General features: G+C 36.4%; 1 long non-coding RNA gene across 1 annotated transcript; it reads left to right on the forward strand.

The window, feature by feature from the left end:
* The first annotated feature begins 1,109 nt into the window (after nucleotides 1–1,109).
* LOC147830253 (uncharacterized) lies at nucleotides 1,110–13,559 on the forward strand. The gene is made up of 3 exons (XR_015440416.1): nucleotides 1,110–1,246; nucleotides 3,260–3,358; nucleotides 13,053–13,559. It is a non-coding gene; the product is annotated as an uncharacterized LOC147830253 (long non-coding RNA).
* The last annotated feature ends 6,346 nt before the right edge of the window (nucleotides 13,560–19,905 follow it).

Consider the following 19,905-nt stretch of genomic DNA (forward strand, 5'->3'; position numbering starts at 1 on the left):
ATGAGTTCAAATCCTGGTTATTCCACTTACTGATTTTGTGAGCTTGGATAAGTCTCATAAGCATTATGAGCCTGTGTTTCTCAGGTTACAAAAAACCCAGAAGCACTGAGGAGTTAAGGAACACCTACTAAGAGATAGAGGCTGTATTAGGAAGAGCTAATAAAAATAAGAAGACACAGTTCCTCTCTGAAATGAGCCCATAGATTGGTGAAGGCATTGTCTATACTGAGGATTATCTTTTTCTTGTTGTTGTTTAGGAGAGTTCAATGAGATTACATGCATGAAAGGACTTAGATGCCTAAAGTACTCAATAAATATAAGCTGATGCCACAGCTCTTGAAAATCACAATTTTACAAAGCCATAGATGTGGATTTAATGGCAAACTTAAATGTATTTGGAATGCTCTAAGACATGGTAGGAGTTTTCTATAGTCACTCATACAAGTAAGACAATTCCTCATGTGGCCTCAGACTAACTCAATCCTCCACCCCTCTTACAAGTAAGAACAACTTTGAAATGTTCTGGGAATGTAACATCCTGAGATAAGGGGGCCAGAACAGCCTGGGTTCTTTTCCAACCCCTCCATCCCTAAAACAGGATGACCTTTGGTGTTTTAGCCTAGCACACATATCTTGTTGCTCCAGAATAAAATCCGTGGAAGAAGGCTGCTTTCTGGGGGTCCTTCAGCTACAGTACAAGAGAGGCATGAGTAGATAAGGCTCCATCTGCCCCAATCAACCTTCCTGAGTCATGAGGGACAGGCTGGTGACAATAAATTTTAGGCTTCTGTTTTCCCTTGCTGCCAGTATTCTGAGTAATAAAATCACATTTCTCAGTAATGCATTCAATCCAAGAAACTTGTAATGTGTGTGACTTCTGTCTCACAGGATTTGGACATGTTTTTAATAAGTGCTTAGTAAACCTGCTTCACAACTTGTATTTGTTTCTCATCTCTTTCTTAGCCATGAGAGAATTACCTCATCTGACTTGAAGTTTGGCCAGGCCATGTGACTAGTTTTAGCCAATATGACCGGAAGTATTAATATATTATTTTTGAGCCAAAATACTTACTCACTGGTAAGAAGCCTTCAATTGTCACATTGCCTGCCTTTGTTGACTGAGGGTCCCTTTGCAGGTGAAAGCTACAAAATGCCAGAGTCTTTGTGGGCTTGAATTACTGTGTTCCCACATGAAGAACATTTGCCCTGGAGGTTTTTCCAGATCTGCTCTGAAATTTTCAAGAGGGTAAGGTATTTTTTTACTTAATCTGCTGAAATTCGAATGTTGTTTTATTGTCTCATCATATTATTATCTTAAGCTAATATATTTTGTAGCTCTCAGGTATTGGTTTGGGGAAAGGACCATGTAAACCATCCTAGTTGATGTCAATCTACTACTTTACAGTGGAATAAGAAGACTGTTTTTATTTACTTGTGAGGACTGAAATTACTTTGCCTGCAGTAAAGTCGCATTAATCAACTGTGGAAAGGTCACATTACTAAAACCTTTATCATCAAAGTCTTAAGTCCTGGATTTTCCATTATTAGGTTTATTTGAGCCTGAACAATCAATGTAACTTTGAATTTCAATTTTCTCATCCACAAAATGGAAATATTTGCAGTTCATAGCCATCAGTGTTGATGCTGGAACTAAATGAGATGATGTATGTAAACTATTTAGCCTGATTTGCTAGTAAGCATTTAAAAATGGAGGCTTATTATTGGTGATGATTTGTTATTTCTGTTTCTGTGAGCACAAGGTCTAAATGAAATGCAAATACTTCTTTGCCTTGTAGCTAACTGCATACTTGTGTCTTCAGTCTTGAAAAACACTTTATTTCCACCCTCAGAAGACTATAGCTAGGATCCATCTAGTCATCCATAGACAGGCCGTACTGGTCTCTGATGTGGAATAATCATGTCTCCTTTTTCTTTAATTTGTTTTATTTTAAACATTACTTTCTTCTAGTTAGAGTCCTTATCTTGGTCTCCTAAACTAAACCTTGTTCACTTTTCTGAACTCTGCGTATAGTCTTTAGCTTTCTCTTTTATCTTTATGGCCGTTTGTAACAATTGAACTTATTGTGACTACTTAGTACTTTAAAGTCTTTATTTATTCAATATCGTTTAAAAAATCTCCCTTGAAAAGCTTTTATATGTATTCAATGAATTAATTCATCTACAAGTGTTTTGTAAACTATATAGAGCTATAGAAATTAGAAGGGTTTATAATAAAGTTACTGTAGTTGTTAATCCTAGAATTAAAATCTTCTCCTACCTTTGTCAGTTAGAAAATAAGTGGAGTTAAAAGTGGAGTTAAAAAGTGCAAAAGCAGAGTTAATAAGGTAGTCAGCCTAGGTCTATGTCATGGTGGTTCTGGAATGAGCTTTTCTCTGCCTCCTGCCCACTATCTGAAGGAATGATACAAAGCCCCGTATAACCAGGGCTGCTTTGAGGCTGAGAACCATCCTTGGAGAATGTAGAAGCTGCTTGATTTCTCAAAAGAGAAAGTACTCCCTAAATGGAGATTAGAATCAGGTTTCTGGAATAAGGCAGTTGTCTCCCTTTAGTTTTCCTTTCTGTATTTTCATTCTCATTTAACCCAAACTTCTGAGAACTCGATTGTGCACTAGACAAGAAATAAATTGTGGTCTCCTTGATGTGGCTTGTAAGTGGCCCTCTAAACTCAATCCAATTCCATTGGAGTCTTCAAACCTATTAGACACCATCCTCCTTTCATCTATAATAGTATATGTGTGCATATAATATACCTGAACCAAGTAAGATACGGCTTCAATTATGTGCAGGCCTCCTATGAGGAAGAAAAATCAGGTTTGTTCTCTGTAGCCCTCAAGGACTAGAAAAGAAATGATGGATAAAAGTTTAGTGATATGGCTCTCAGATCAATATTGGATACTCTGGGCTATAAAGATAAACTTCCATATTCTCTATCCTTGAGGAACACAGAATAGAGTGGGAGAGAGGGACTTGTAAGTGAATGCATAAAAAATGATATGATGCTTGCAATATTACAATACTCTATAGATTTCTGATGGACATTTCTGCAACAAGCATACTAACACAAAGAACTATTTACACTACCATCAAAATATCATAGACTTTATGTATTTCCAGAATCCAACTCTTCTTTAACTTTGTTGCTACCATTTTAGTGAAAGACATTAATATCCTCTGGGTTACTGAGGTGCCTTTCTGATTCTTTGACTTCTTGCCAAGTAATCTGTTTTCTACATGGTAGCCAGAGGATCCTGTGAAACTACAGGCAGAGACTGCATACCTTAAGCACCATAGATGAGTTGAAACCAATCAAGACCGCTTGCTGGATAAAATATAGGAGGTAAATATTTTCAGGTGTCACTGCTTTCCTCAAAACCTTCCAGCATCTTCCCATTTCCATCAGTGTAAAGGAAAGTCCTTGTCATGGACTATGAGGTCTATTTGGGTTTCTTGTTATTTGTCCACCCTCTCCTTTTGTATCTTGTCTTTTCCTGACCTCCTATTCCTCAAACACTAAAGGCATTTTTCATGTTGGGAAATGTGTGGTTTCTATTCCTGCTGCCATGTGTGCTTCCCAAATATACCTATCTCAGGTGTTTGCTTGCAGAAAGTTCTTCCTAATTTTTATTTAGTATTGATTCTTTCATTAACTGGCACTCCATGTTTCATTTCTACTTTATTTTTCTTCAGATGGCATGCAACATTCTATGTAATTTTCTTACTGACTTCAGTTTTTGACTCTTCCTACTAGATATAAGTTGCAATACAAAACAGGAAACTTGTCTACAATTAGCACTTAGAACAGTGCCTAAAATATTCATATTCTTTTTCTTTCGGAAGTTCCAAACTTTTTTCTTTTATTATTTTCATTCTGTTTAAGGAGCTTTCTAGAACCATTCTTTCAAGTTAGGTTTGTTAGTAACAAATTTTCTGTAGATTTTATGCAATCTCAATTAAAAAAACCTGGAAAGAATTTTTAATTTTAAAAATTTATAAACAAGCTCTAAAAGGCTTATTAATATGCTAATGAATAGAATAATCATAACAAGTATAAAATTAAAATTGGGGAATATGTGCTAACTTTAAAACATTAGAATTAAGAAATTATGACAATAATTATGTGTAGTTTATTATTGGCCTTTATGTCCCAAGGTGACAATAAAAATTTTTGTTTATTGAGTGATACAGTCAATCAAATTTGCACCAAATACATGTTAAAAGAAAAATAACACAATACATATTTCGGTTAAAGAATTTTTATGTCTTATATCTATATATTAGAACTTAATACCAAGAATGATTCAATAAAAATGGTGAAAGGCAATAGATTTGAGAAAGCATTCTACCAAAAAGATTTACAAATATCTGGTAAGCACAGAAAAACAAATGCTCAACACCATTAGTCATTAGGAAAATTTCCCAAAGTATAACTCATAAGAATGACAAAATTTATTGATGTGCAAAATGTTGCTGAGGATAGTATCAAAGACTATTTGAACTCTCATGAGAAACATTATCTTTTTCTAACCAAGTTAGATAAACACTTAATATGAAAACCAGCAATCCTACACCTAGGTATTTATGAAATAAATACTTACATCTGTAGACCTAACTTACAATAGCCTCAAGTTGGAAACAACTCAAATGTTCACCAACAGAAGAGTAAATGGATGATGCAATGGAGAACTAGACTAGTTGACAATAAAAAGGATTTACTCATATATCAATGAATCAACCTCAAAAGCATCACCCTAGTGACAGAAGACAAACACAAAAAATTGTGTCATCTATGACTGCATTGATTAAATTGTTGAAAAGGCAAAACTTAAGTGATGGAAACATATCAGTGGTTTCCAAGGCTGTCACTGGGGGAAGATATTGAAAGGTTCATGTGTAAAGCTTTGGGGTGATAGGTGATAGATATATTGTACATCTCCATTTTGGTGGTAGTACATGTAATTGTACTAATTTGTAAAGCCTATATATGTATAATTAGATGAACAGATTTTATTGTATGTAAATTATACTTCAAAAAGGTAATTTAAGAAGCGATTGACAATAGTAAGTGCTGTTGAGGAGCAGAAGAGGTTGAACTTCCATACACTTACTGATGAGAATATGCAATGAAACAATTTCTTTCATTTGGAAAACTGTTTAACAGCTTCTCTCTAAAAATTAAATATGTTCTAATCAATTATGCCAGGAATTCCTCTCTTAGGTGTTTATTGAAAAGAAATGAGATCCCATGTTTATGCAAAGATTAGTATACAAATGTTTATGAAAGCTTTGCTCATAGTAGCAAATAACAGGAAACAATACAATTCTTAATGAGTTAACTGATAGACAAGATAAGGTATATATTTATATAATAGGCTACACTGATATGAACCACTGATATGCAAAAACATAAATAAATATCAAAATCACTATATTGAGTGAAAGATGACATATAAAACAAGTCATATTGTACATATTGTACGAATTCCATTAATAAATTTTAGAAAATCAAAACTAAAAAAGTTTTAGACAGAAACTTTTGTTTTAGACAGAAATCTTACAGTGATTGCTTGGTGATGGGAGGAGCAGTTACACTGGGAAGGGGTACAAGCAATGTCTTTGTGTAACAGATGTGTTTAGATTTTGAAAGCTGTAATTTCAATTGTACACATCTGTCAAAATTCATCTAATTAAACATTTTAAGTACATACAGTTTATGTGCTAAATAAAAACTTTCTTTTAGGATAGCAAAACAGAATCCATTGTGTTTAATAGGAATTAAAGAGTAGAACTAACTGCTTTTAATGACCACTTCCTAGACCATAACAATCAAGGCATGTCTTGTGCATACCAAAAAATTCTTTCCCTCTCATTCTCTTTTCATAATATCTTATGCCAAAATGGGTTGAGTAATTGGATTGGAATTAAAAAATAGAGAACACTATCTTATTCTGCCTAATATATTGCCATAAGAAAGAAGTTTAATCTTCATAATAAATTCTTTTGCATATTTGCTTTTGCATATTTACATAGCAAATAGTTTTTGCATAATAAATTATTTGGCATATTCACTTAAGTTTTTTCTTACCCAAAAATTAATGGCAAAACTCCTTAATAGGGCATTTCAGAATCTCTACAATCTGCCTATACACTTCTGAAGCGTTACTTTCATTATACCCCACAAACTATCCTCTTCTCTAATATACATATTACCACCTTCTCTCTTCTTGTAAGGGTTGTCTTGCTGTTGCCTGCCACTGGTCCTTTGCTGAAGTCATCTTTTTCCTCACAAAATATCTGTCTTCTATATCTCTGTCTTTTGAAAATACTATATAGTTTTAAAATCTCTAAATTTTGAGGTATATGAGGTTGGGGACTATATTTACTATGTTCACTGCTGGTGGTATGGTGAATCTTAGGAACCTTACACTAATACATAATAATATAATATAATACAATATCTTAAGGTAATGATGATGATATGTGCTTAATAAATATTTATTGAATGAGTGATGTGTTAAGAGACTGTTCATGATGATCCTAACTTTTAGAATGGAATTATGATGTTAGATTTTTATAAGGCTCATCACCATCTCATAATTAAGGGTGGATAATGGGAAATCAGCAAAGTGATATAAAGCATTAGATTTAAATAAGATGCTTTAGGGAAGGTGAAAGCAAGTACTTAGCTATGCACAGATGGGTTGAAGATAGTCTTGTAGAACAGGAGACCTTGACAATCTCTTCAGGTAATGGCTTTAAGAGAACAATGCATGTGAGACAGGACAGAGGAGGGATGTCAGCTATGGTATCAGAAAACCTCCTGTGCCACAATCACTTATTAGGTGTTCTATAAGGAATTTGTCATTAATAGTGGTACAAAATATATGAATGCTGTACTTTGGATTTTTAAAGTAAGGTGGATCCAAGATTAATTCAGTAATAATGCTGTTATCACTCATTTATCTTCTACTATATTTTCTCCAGTGTAGAAAGTGTTGGGATTAATGTAGAAACATACCTCGAGTCTGCATATTCCAGGAGTGTTGCACAGGTTAATGCCTTCAGTCATGTGGTCAGCAACATTGTATAGATGGAGGAGAGCTGTCCCAAGAAATCCAGAGGGTTTGGAGCAATTTAAAACTTTTTCCTTTGACCTGATTTTTGTGCTGCCTACTCAGAGAAAGATCCTCTGAGGGACTTTATCCAAGAACTCCCTCCTCATTATTCTCTTTCCACCTCTTTCCCACAATTGGTATGACTAAAAGGATAGATATTCACATTTATTTCTTCTTTTTCCTGAAAGGCACATCCAAGGCTTGGCACAGCAGATGGTACAAAGAAACACTCCATGAATATTCATTGAAAAAATAGATGCAAGGTCAAAATATTCAAAACTGAGTAAATAAATAAACAGACATAAATATCTGCCTCTTTTATCTGGTTGGAGGGAAAGGATTATTTTCACAAACTGTTTATAGGGGCTCACAAAGTGTTGAGAAGTCAATAGTGATCAGAATGCATGTGCCTTGCAGAAGCGGCTATTTGCCAGGGTGGACTTCAGAGCTCATGTAATGCGTGTCTGCAATGGTTTTAATGACAGTACTGCTGGAGTATGACGAATGAACCCAGCAAGGGAAAAATACCAAGTGGTCAAATCTTCCAAAGCCCACCAACACCTTGGACAAGTCTTACAAGCACCTGGAGCCACTAAACTACCATTATTTAGCCTGTAACCATCCCAAAGTTCTATATATGTGAAAGGGGGTGCTAATAACTAGATTCCCAACTCCAGGACTGTTACGTGTGCTATAGGTTAACCTGGGAACAATGGTGGTATTGCCTGGTTAGTGAGCATTGGGCCAAAAGAGAGAAGTCCTTGGCTAAAGAAAGAAGACCAACTTAGTAAACATTTGATTTTTGGGAGGCCACTTACCTACATTGAAGTCATCTGTCCAGTGATCATACAGATAATTTTCAACAAACAATAAAGAACTAAATAAAATTCAGACAGAGTCCAACTGTTTCTGCACATGTAAGTCTAGAAAAAAATCACTTCATATCTATTTGCTTTTTAAAGTTACATTTAACTTTTAACATTTTAAATTAAATATTACAATAATTTCAGAAATTCTTGATAAAATGAATATTCAAGAAGCTACCATCCATTTTTACAACATTGAATCTTCCAGATTATAAATGTACAGAAATTGTCTTTAGTTCTTTCAAGAAAGTCTATAATTCCCTCCATTAAGATTTTGTGTATTGTTATTTTCTAAATTCCTCTTTTTGGGGATGCTATTGGAACTGCATCTTCTCTTTTAGAAAATTATAATTCCTATTTATTTCTGGTGTTTTATGGATTAACTTACTACCCAGTAAATTTAATAAGCATCCTTATTCATTCTACCATTTAATTTGTATATATTCTTGAGTTTTCTGTATTGTGTCATCTATAAATAATGTAGTTTTTATTATTTTTATTTCTTATTCATTTCTTATTTATTTTTATATTTTGATCTTAGTACGTAAACCAAATCTCCAGGTCAGTTTTAAGTGTAAACACCTAATAAGCATCCTATACTTCCAAAGTTTCACAATTAATTTTGACTTTTAATGTAACATTTAGGCCATCACCACTTTTTAACAAAATTTCTGTCTATTCTTCATTTTCTCTTATTCTCAAACCTATACATACTATGTGCAATATAATAGTTATATAATATTTAGCCAAATCTTGAATATTATAAAATTGTTAATACTGAATTATTGAAAGAATAACACATATAGACAGTGTTTTAAGGATTTAGAGAATTTATGGGATTGAATTCTAATAATGGATGGGTTTTAAAATTATAGATGATATAGAGAAGGTGAGCCAGTCCCAGCATCTGGAAGGAAGCTTCTCCACCATCCCAAGCTAATAGGGCAGAGAAGGTGAGCCAGTCCCAGCACCCAGAAGGAAGCTCTCCTACCGCCATTCCACACTCCTAGGGCAGAGAAGCTGAGCCAGTCCCAGCACCCGGAAGGAAGCTCCCCTGCCATCCCAAGCTCCTAGGACAGAGAAGGTGAGCCACGTGGATGCCAGAAGCACAACCCCCCCGCCCCCCCCCCGTGGAAATGAGAAGACATGTAAACAAGCCTCAAAAACAGACTTCTGGATCACCTACAGCAAGCCCAAAGGGAAACCAGATGGAACAATCTGATACTCAACCACCTGGACTCTCTGAACTGGCAACAAAAGAGGATCTGGGAAAAATGAAATCACAAATAATTACTCAGATAACAGCAAAGATTGTGCTCATGGTGCAAGACATGATTAATAAATCTAGAGAGGACACAGATAAAAAGAAATAGAGAAGCTGATAAACATGATGGAATCCCAACATAGGAAACAAATGGAATCCATAAAACAGATGCAAACAGATTTCCAGGACATTAAAAACACCATCGAAAGTCTGCACAGCAAAATGAGCCAATGTGAGGATAGAATTTCAGATATAGAAGATAAGATTGCAATTAATGACCAGGAAAAGAAAAATTGCTTTAAAATCGTAAGGGAACATGAGAAATCAATCCAGCAGCTGCTAGATGATACAAAGAAGAATAACATAAGACTGATTGGAGTCAATGAAGAAAGAGGAGAGGGTGCAGATGACATAAAAAAACTGTTCACAGAAGTGATGGCAGAAAACTTCCCAAGGAGGGGAAAAGAACTTGACATACAGATAAGTGAGGCATATAGGACTCCAGCTAGCCTTAATCAAAAAAATGTACACATAGCCATATAATTGTTAAGATTCCAGAAACCCAACAGAAGAACAAAGTTCTACAGTTAGAGAAAAGAAACAAATCACATACAAAGGAAAGCCCATCAGAATCACAGCAGACTTCTCAATGCAAACCCTCAAGGCAAGAAGAGCTTGGAATAATGTATTTCAAGCCCTACAGGAAAACAGCCTCCAACCCAGATTGATGTACCCTGCAAAACTATCTTTCAAAATTGATGGAGAAATAAGATACTTTCATGATAAAGAGCATCTCAGGAACTTCATGAATATCAAACTGGCACTCCAAAAATTTTTAGGCAGTACCCTAGGAAATGACAATGAGGATCACAACCCCAGGAAACCCAGCAGAATGAATCCACTGGGCATGACTATTTAAACGCAAAGGGGGAGAATCCAATAAAAAGAAAAAGTCATGACAAGGCTTTTAAAACTTTAAACTTCATCTCCCTAATGAGTGTACAATTCAATCTTGTTATTGTACTGATTAGTATTTTTCTGATTCTAGAGTTGCACACCTTTCCTTGTCCTATACTGGCTACTTATCATCTTCTTATATCTACGTTTTAATTGGGTTGTCTATTAATGAGCTCTAAGAATTCTTTATATATTCGAGTCATAGGTTATATGCCTTGTAAATATGGTATGTTTAAGGACTACTTTTCATTTTAATGATGTCATTTAAAGTTCTAAATTTTGATAGAATTTCATTTATCAATTTTTTTCTTTTGTACATCATGTCTTTTGTATCCTAGGTAGTTCTTGCCTACCTTGAATTCATAAACATTTTCCGTTATAATTTCTTCTTAAATTTTTATACTTTTAGGCTTTCATATTTAGGTTCATAGGTCCCTTCAAGTTATTTTCATGTATGGAAATAAAGGGTTGAGGTTAATTTTTTATATAAGGAAAAAAATTTAAAGAAATAAATTATAGACGATAAATTTCAATTGGAAAATAACATTATCCCAACCCTGATATTCTTCCTTATTACTTTATTGTATAAAGGTCACTTAACATAAAATCTACTTTCTTAATAGATTTCAATGTTTGCAATATAGTGTTGTTTTCTATGGAAACAATATTGTACAACAAATTTTTAGAACTTAATTTATCTTGTATGATTCAAACTTTATATCCACTGATTTACTCATTTCCACATTTTCCCTTCCCAGTGAGTGAATATGACTATGAATATTATGATTATATAATATGTGGATATTATTCAGTCTTAGAAAGAAAGAAATACTGCCACAGACAACAACATGAATAAAAGTTGAGGACATTATGTTAAGTGAAATAGTCCAGTTGAAGAATTACAAATTCTACATGATTGCACTCCCATGAGGTAGCTAAAATAGTTAAACTCATAGTAACAGAGAGTATAATGGTGGTCCTCTTGTGTGAAAATTTCACAGTAACTTTAAGGATGAAATACTATCCCCATTTTTCCATAAAAATTATTAAAAGGAAAAGTGAGTTTTTCAGCATGCTTTCAGGCTCACAACCTGTGCATTATGTCCCAAGCCCATTCTGGACACCTCTGGGTCCTGGAGGATGTGTGAGGTCTTGACAGGACATAAAGAAGAGAAAAAGACGTCTGTGAGAGTGCAGAGCAGCTGTGACAGCCACCGAAGCACACTGTACAAGCTAGGAATTTTGTCTGGCTCTAGACAAGTTTTGAAGCCTCAAAAGTGTAAGGAGTCTTGCTCTTTTATACTGAGTTCACAATGATGAACCAAGTCATGATCTTAAAGGAGAGATAGTTTCAGGTTATTCTGTGTCAGTATTTTGCATCTGTGACTAGACCCACTAATCCAGGAAGCCTTGCATCTCAGTCTGCAGTTATTAAGCACTTCTTATGCTCAGACTGAGCACATGTGCAGGACTTCTGATGTCTAACATGGGTGAGAATGTAAGTCCAGTGGTGTGTGATGGGATCCACTGGAGTTTGGATCTTGACTGTTCCTGAAATGTTCGTGTGTTGAAAGCTTGGTCCTCAGCCGATGGCATTCCTGGAAGGTGGTTTAAGAGTGGGGTTGTGGCCCTGAAAGAGACGTTGAGATCTTATCCCCCCCTTTTTTTTTTGGCTTCTTGGCTGCCGTGGGGTGAGCATTTTCTTTGCTGTGTGCTGTGTGCTCCCACCATGGTGTTTCTACGTCACCACAGGCCCAAAAGCAACCGAGCCAACCAACCACAGACCGAAATTTCTGAAATAGTCGAAATAAGAATTTTTCTCCTTTAAAGTTATTTATTTCAAGTATTTTGTGACAGTGATGGGAAGAAAATCTAATTAAAGATTATTTGTTGTTCATTGACTAACAATTATTTTAGTCTGTTCTTGAAGCTTGGGTTTTGTATTTTGATGGGTTTGATAAATTCCTCTGACCCAATTTGTAGCTTAGAATCATAGACTTACTGTTAAATTCAGCTCTAAGTTTCTGTTAAGGACCAAATAGATGCCAGGTACTGTGCTAGGTGCTCCCAGAGTCAGAAGCACCCAAGGAATTGCTCTTGATTTACAATTGGAATAGGGTCCATTATTTTCTGGATCTTTAGTCCCTGTAGCATTAGAAAGGATGTTCATTTCCTCTTATACCATATTTTATGATGAGATTTTGCTTCTGTATGATAGTTTCAAATGCTTTGAACAAGGAAGAGGGTAAGAAGGGCTTGGGATAAAAGATAGCACAAATGATAGTTTTAGCATCAGCATAAATCAGTAACAAAATGACTCTAGAGGGTGGTAATGAGAAGCAGAATGAATTCGGCATTTGCAAGGGCTAAAAATGTGGCCAAAGTCTATCCAAGTGAACCTACCTAGTGCAAAAATAGAGAAAGGAGGATAACAAAGCTGCCAGTGGTGGTGCATACAAGGAAAGGCTAGGAGAGCAGCCCAGTGTGTGCCAGGGGAAAGGGAGGCACGGTGTTGTCAGACTGCTGATCCTCTGCTCCGCAGCTGACTGGCACATGTCCACCCTGGTCAAATCCACTGTCCATAGACGTGAAGCAGTCATAGTCAAGACAGAGAGCTTTCATGGCTTTGCATCTGACTTCCTGGCATTTCTAGGCATGTTGAGGCTTTCTAATTTTATTCAGACACAGCTCAAATGTCATCTTTATAATAACCAACTTATTTCAAATAACAGTCCCTCCTTCTCTGTAAACCTCTGTTCTTTGTTTTTCATCTTGATGGTTATGACCACTTGTCAAATGTATTTGTTTATGTGATTTTTTTTTTTTTTCCAGGGATCGAACTCGGGTCCTTGCGTTTGCGCAGCAGGCAGCGAAACCACTGAGCTAAATCCCCAGCCCTGTTTATGTGATGTTTTTGACTTTCCCTTTTCTAGCAAACAACATTTACAGAAGCAAGAATGTTGCCTGCTTTGGCTGTTCCATTCATAGCATCTAAATAATACCAGAAGTGGACTGAAACATACACTTCTTTGTCATTTGAAGTAAATTTTCTTAAAGTTGTGCGACTGACTCATTTAGGCCACTATCTCTCTGTTAAAAGTTTAAGCGATTTTCTGAGAGTTTTTAAGGTGACATCTTTTCTCGAGCTGTCTTGTAAACTGACTAGTAATTTCCATTCACCAGTAGACAGCAGGAACGCAATGAGCCTGTTCCTGAGGCCAACTCAAAACACACATGCAACCTCTGCAAGTACCCACCTCAGGGCTTTAGCAGCACCCATGACATAATCAATGACCTTTTCCTGACAGTTTCTTTCTCAATAAAGACACTATATTTGCATCTTTCTCTTTGTAATGTGATCCAATTAAGCATATGGGGAGGGTAGGAGACAAAAATCTATGAAGAAAATTGTATCTATTTTTGTGAACAAAGACTAGAACACTAGGAAGAATGCAAGCGATGTGCAAATCAGATTCCCAAAGGCTGGTGCTCATAATAAACCAATTAACAGATTTTGAAACTTGTCACCCTACAACCTTCAGGTGAAGTGAAGAAACATACCCTGAAGTCATAGAAATGGTTAAGTTGAGCAGGGCAATGTGAGAGTTTTCTGCACAAGCTGTGGTTCAAAATGAAGCAGGGACTCATCAACTGGAGACTGGATAAAGAAAATGGGTTTTTTTTTACAAAATGGAGTACTACTCAGCCATAAAAAATGAGAAATTAGAGACATTTATAGCTAAGTGGATGCACATTGGGGCGATACTCTTAAGTGAAATAAATAGGACACACATGTCTAAATACCGAATAGTTTCTCTGGTGTGAGAAACTGAAAGTATAAATAAGGACTAAATGTATAATAGGTCATGTAAAATAGGAAGAAAAGGGGCAAAGGGGAAGGAAGTGGGAGGGCTAGGGGAAAGGATAGAAGGGAATGGGATTAATATGAGAAAATGGAAAAATAGGAACAAAATCTTTGTAAATAGGGAGGGCTGGAGGGGTTGAAGGGAGGGCTGGGCAAGGGTGAAAAAATAAGAACCAAGAGAGACTATGTAAAGGTGCAAATTACCAATGATGAATGTCATTATATTGTATACCTAAAATGTACCAATGATTAGAATGAATAATCGATAATGTAAAATAGGAAGAAAAGGTCCGAAGGCGTAGAGGTAGTGGGAGGGGCAGGGGAAAGGAAAGAAGGGAAAGGAAAAATGATGAGAAATGGAAAAAATGGAAATAAAGTCTTTGTAAATAGGGAAGGGTGGAGGGCATGAAGGGAGGGCTAGGAATGGGTAAAAAATAAGAACCAAGATGCATTATGTAAAGGTACAATTCCCAATGAGAAATGTAATTGTGTTGTATACCTACAATGTACCAATAAAAGAATTTAATACAAAAAAAAAAAATGAAGCAGGGACAGTGCAGACAAAAGCGATGTGTGATTGGGGCTCAGCAGCTGCTTCTGAACATGACAAGTAACTCCTGAAAAATAAAACCTAAAAAAGTGGGCTGCAAAGTCTCAACAAATACCAAAGAAATAAGATCTTTCAGGCAGCTTTCTTTATACCTAATGAAATAATATATTGACAGAAAACAACAGAAAGCATACCAAAATTTAAAAAAACCTTGAAAATAGTTTCTTGGTACAAAATCAATAAAGAAACATTGGTAGAAAATGCAAATATTTACAAGTAATTCAAAATACATTAAATTAAAGTATTGAATATAGAAACATATAGGAATAGTTAGTATACAGAGAACAGGGTACAGTCTAAATCCATAAAGTAGAAAAAACAACATTGAGTATTATGAGCTAAATATTGTACAAAGAATTTTAAATGAAGACCAACAGCAACCAAATAAGGCTAATGAGAATTCAAGAAAGGACATAAAACTATAAGCAGAAGCTAATTATGAAATCAAGCATAAGCGATAACCAACTGAGCAAAAGATTTTTAAAATATGTATTTTAGCAAAATCAGATAAGCAAAGGAGGGAGACAGAGAGATGGAGAGAGAGAGATGGAGAGAGAGAGAATATAAAGAGTGAAAAAATCACAACTGGGGAATGTAGGATAGGTGTCTGCTATGCCATTAGACTAGGCAACAGAGAATGGGTTATAGTTTGCAAAAGCATGACAAAGAGGCATACCTTTGGAGAAGAAATTTAATGAGATGAATCACTGTCTCATAAAGGTAGAATTGAGTGAGTAATGAATGCCTTGAGACTGAAAGAGAGATTGGCAGGAGAATAAGCTCATCACTGACACTCACTGTCCAGGGTTCAGATATCCCAAGCAGAATGTCCCCTTACTTTACAATCAGTAAATTCAGAAGTTGGCCTCTTTTAAATACACATTTTTTAGCCAACCTTTGACCTTTGACTAAATGCTAATTTCTATATTCTAAGTACAAAGTGCTATAGGTTTAACCATTGGCTAGCTCTTCTGCCTCACCTTACACTATTTCTCTCATAATTTTTTCCACTCCAACCAGGTGAAATTGGCTCCAGTTCATTGTCTTAGTGAGGATTTCTCTTGCTCCAGGGCTTTGGCACACTTTCCTCTGTATATGAAATATTCGACTCATTTTCCATCTAGCTGACTCCTCCTTATCCTTGAACATCACTTAAAGGAAGTTTTCCTTGCAGTCCACAGTTAGGTTAGGTTTCTCTACCTTGGGAAGCAGAATGCCCTATATTGATGATTCCAAGCATTTCCATCACCTCACTGATATTTGTCCTCCACAAGGGCAGGGACTGTGGTTATCAGGTCTCTGCTAACTCACAAGCTATTATTAGTATTTCAATGTAAAGTAGGGATTAACAAATATTTACTAACTATACAGATAAATAAATGTATAGACAACAGACATCCTCAAAGTTTCTATTGTCTTGTACTCCCTGATTTCATGAATAACAATCAGAATCTATCCTATACTCAAAAGCTATGAGCTTTCAGGTAACTCAGAAAGTCTCTGAGGAAATCATAATGAATCTATTAACAGCATTTAATAATGTTTTGTAATTTATTAAAATGTATTTTACTTGCCTTTTTTTCAATTGACATGATGTCACTTTATTCATTTCAGTATCATTTAACTAATGAAAAGTTTTTCTCACCTGTAGGGCAAGTATTAAATGAGGGCTGTGGAACAGGGCACCTTGGATTTGGATCCTGAATGGAGCCTCCACTTCCTCTATGAACAAACTGTGGTCCACTGTACAGATTTATTATATCTAATTTTGTGAATAGAGTGTTATTGGAACACAGCCACATTCATTTCTTTAGGTATTCTTCATGGCTGATTCTGTGCTATATCCAAACTTCAATAATTATGATAGAGACTTGTTCAGCCAGCAAAGCTTGTAATATTTAATATCTGTTCTTTCACTGAAAAAGTTTGCTGTATCCATTTCAAAGATAGATTAGATGCTTTTCTGTCTAGATTTTCTCATCTCTTGAGCCACAGTAATTATAATACATACTTCTTAAGTTAAAATGAATAAATAGAAATGAATTTTAAGAACCTAATAAATATTAGCTATTTTATGATTAATAATTGTACCCCTTACTCCTACAAAATCTGAAATGATTGAGAAATGCTGAAGTGTTTTATATGCTGAGTTTATTTAAACATACTTATATAGAGCATATTTTGTGTCAGACATTTCTCTACATACTATAAATATTAATTTATTTTATCTACATACCCACTCTATGAAGTAGCTGTTATTGTCATTGCCATCTTATAGGTGGGGAAATAGACACAGCACTGTTGGTGACTTGCCTGAGGTGACACAGTAAGTAAGCGCACAAGTTGGCAGGTAGAGGGACTCCACGTGGTCACAGAAGATCTGGGACCTGCAGAGGGGAACTGGAGATCCTGTAGGAGCAGAACCCTCCTCCCAGGCATTGCAATCTTGCAATCGAGTAACCCCCTTCCAGGCCCTCCAGGGCTTGGCTGTGTCAAAACTGATGAGCAGAAGATGGTCATTTCATACTAAACCTCTCCAAAAGGCAAGTGTGTCTTCCCCCTCACTGTAAGCCTATGGAGTGCTGGAAAAAGAACCCCTCTAGTGGAAATAGCAATCATCTCTAGAAGAGGATTCCTTACACTCACTCAGAACTTGCCAGAAATGGTTTATTTGCAGAAAGCAGTAGATTCTGGGAATCTCTTCTCCAGGGAAGACGAATAGTAAGTCAGGTTGATATCGATATCAAGAGGCAGAACTCCTCTCTGGAATCAAGAAGTAACCAACGTGACAGGGTCTAACATGTATTGAGCAAATACTCTGTATGTTAGCTCTAGCCCTTGTGATCACACTGTGCAGTGGGTCTTATGCTTATTTTACAGACAAAGGCATTAAGAGTCACAGAGTGTTAGTAAGTTCCATATTAGATAAATGGCCAAGATATGTCTGAATTCAAAATCAATCCTCTTAACCTGTAGGCTAATGGAAACAAGGTGTCAAGCTTATTATTACATGTCTTCCAGCATCTGACATGGGGAGAACTTTTCACTGGGACCTCCTTGAGGGACTGACAGCTCCAACTGGTGTTGGTGGCCACTGTCTCTAACGTGGTACTTGCTGGATAGCAGTTGTGCCCAGGAGGCCTGACTTTGGGGCCTATATTCCCACCAACCAACTTGGAGATTTAGTTACAGTCCCTAATCTGGTGGGAGGCTGTGAGTGTCATCACTGATTCACAAGATATGTTCGGTCTTTAGAATCTTCCCTTTATAGTTTCCTCATCCAATATGTTAACATATCTTCTGGATGTGCTGTAAGGGTTTTCTAATCACTGGTAAGTAAAATTTCCAGACCAAAATGACAGCTCAAACAAGTCATGACTGCTCACCATTACTACTACCTAATAAGGAGTCCTCAGTTTCTTCTCCTGTGAAATGAGATATTTGCATAGAAGAACTCTAACTAACCTCAGACTTTGAGTTTTTTTTAGAATCCCCAAACCCAACTTTATTATTCAGAAGGACCTCTTAAATGCTCAGGAATGTTGACAATTGATCATTTGAAAACATTAGCCTTTAAAAATCCTTATATTTGAGGTTTAGAGAAGTTTGCAATAAGGTTCTAATATTTGACCTATGCCATACTGAAGTTTAGTATAATTGATGACTGTTACATGTATGTGGTTGCATGTTCCCTCCTTTCTTCCATGGCTTATCTTGTCCTCTTTGGAATGAGGACAAATTACATACCCAGAAGTTTGCATTTGTTCATATTCAGATCAATGCCATATCCCTTCTCCATATTCGTATAGCATTTTATGTACACTCGCCTTATTACTCTGACTCATTTTGATGCTTATATTTATCTACATCTTGTGTAACATACTAAATGCGAAATGGAAGAGAATGGAAGTCACATCTCATTCTGTCTTTGTCTCTTTGGACAATGTTTTGGACTCAATATCTGTAGAAATATTTTAGGGACAAGGAAGAAATGAGGAAGGAGAAATAGAGAAAAAGAATTTGCCTGACTGTATTAGTTTTCTATTGCTACATAACAAATTACTACAAATGTACTGATTTAGAATATTCACATATTTGACCTCAGTTCTGCATAGCAGAAGGCTTGATTAAGGCTGGATCCTCTTCTCAAAATGTCACAAGTTGGAAGTCACAGTGTCAGCGGGTCGTTTTCATCTGGAGGCTCTGGAGAAAAAAAAATCTGCATTTACAAAAAATCTGCATTTAAGCTTCTTTCTCTTGTTGGGAGAATTCAGCTCCTTTCAGGATAGGACAGAAGTCACCATTTCTTTGCTGTCTACCAGCTGTGCACTACTTTCAGGAACTGAGGCTACTGGTATTCCTTCTCTGGGTTCTTTCTGTCTTCAATCTAGCAGTAGCATTCAGGGTCACCATACTTTGACACTCTGACTTTGAGCTCTAGACCCAGATTTAAAAGCCTCCTTTGATTAGGCCAGACCTATATAGACAAGGCTATCTTAAGGTCTCTGATTTGAGCCCTTAACAAATCTCCAAAGCCCTTTAACTAGCACCAGCACCAATGTTTGGTTGTATAGCTAGAAGAAGGTGGTGTGCATTATGAGGTCATGAATCTTAAGAGAACATTTTAAAATCCTTTCTGGGGCACTGGTTAGTTACTTTGCTTCCTTAAATCTAAATTATTTTAGCCTTTTCTTAGTAGGAGGACATCTGCAAGTAAGATGTCTCACCGTTAAAACTTTGCATGTGGAATGGTGGCAATAACCACGATGGTGGGGCTTCTGAGTTCAGAGCCCCCAAACCTACTAGGATCCTGCTCCCTGCTTACACTCTTAAATATAGAATAGGCACCCAGGAATCAACCTATGACCACAAACTTCACTTGGGGCTCACCAGAACTTAAAAGCAGATATATAAGACCCCTTTTATTTATGGATAGACACCCATCCTCTGGCCTGACCTGTCTCCAGGGTCTTGGCCACTTGTTCCATCTGGTAAGGCTCTTTGGCCACAGATTCTGCATGTGTGCGTAGCTCTCATACTCTCATACTCAGTTTCCAAAAAGCTGCCTACACACCAGACTTTCATAGGCTTCCCTGGCTGACACCTGTGGCTGTGTCCCTGGGTCCTTCTCCATGGCAGGACTTGAATCTGCTTCACTAAGAAGGTGACACTTTGCACTTTCCCAGCAGCTCCTGAAGGGGTCAGGAGAC

The sequence above is a fragment of the Heterocephalus glaber genome, unplaced genomic scaffold (genome assembly GCF_053883595.1).
Source record: "Heterocephalus glaber isolate CG9 unplaced genomic scaffold, H.glaber_assembly_v1.0 deba00000281, whole genome shotgun sequence".
In the NCBI taxonomy this organism is placed as follows: domain Eukaryota; kingdom Metazoa; phylum Chordata; class Mammalia; order Rodentia; family Bathyergidae; genus Heterocephalus; species Heterocephalus glaber.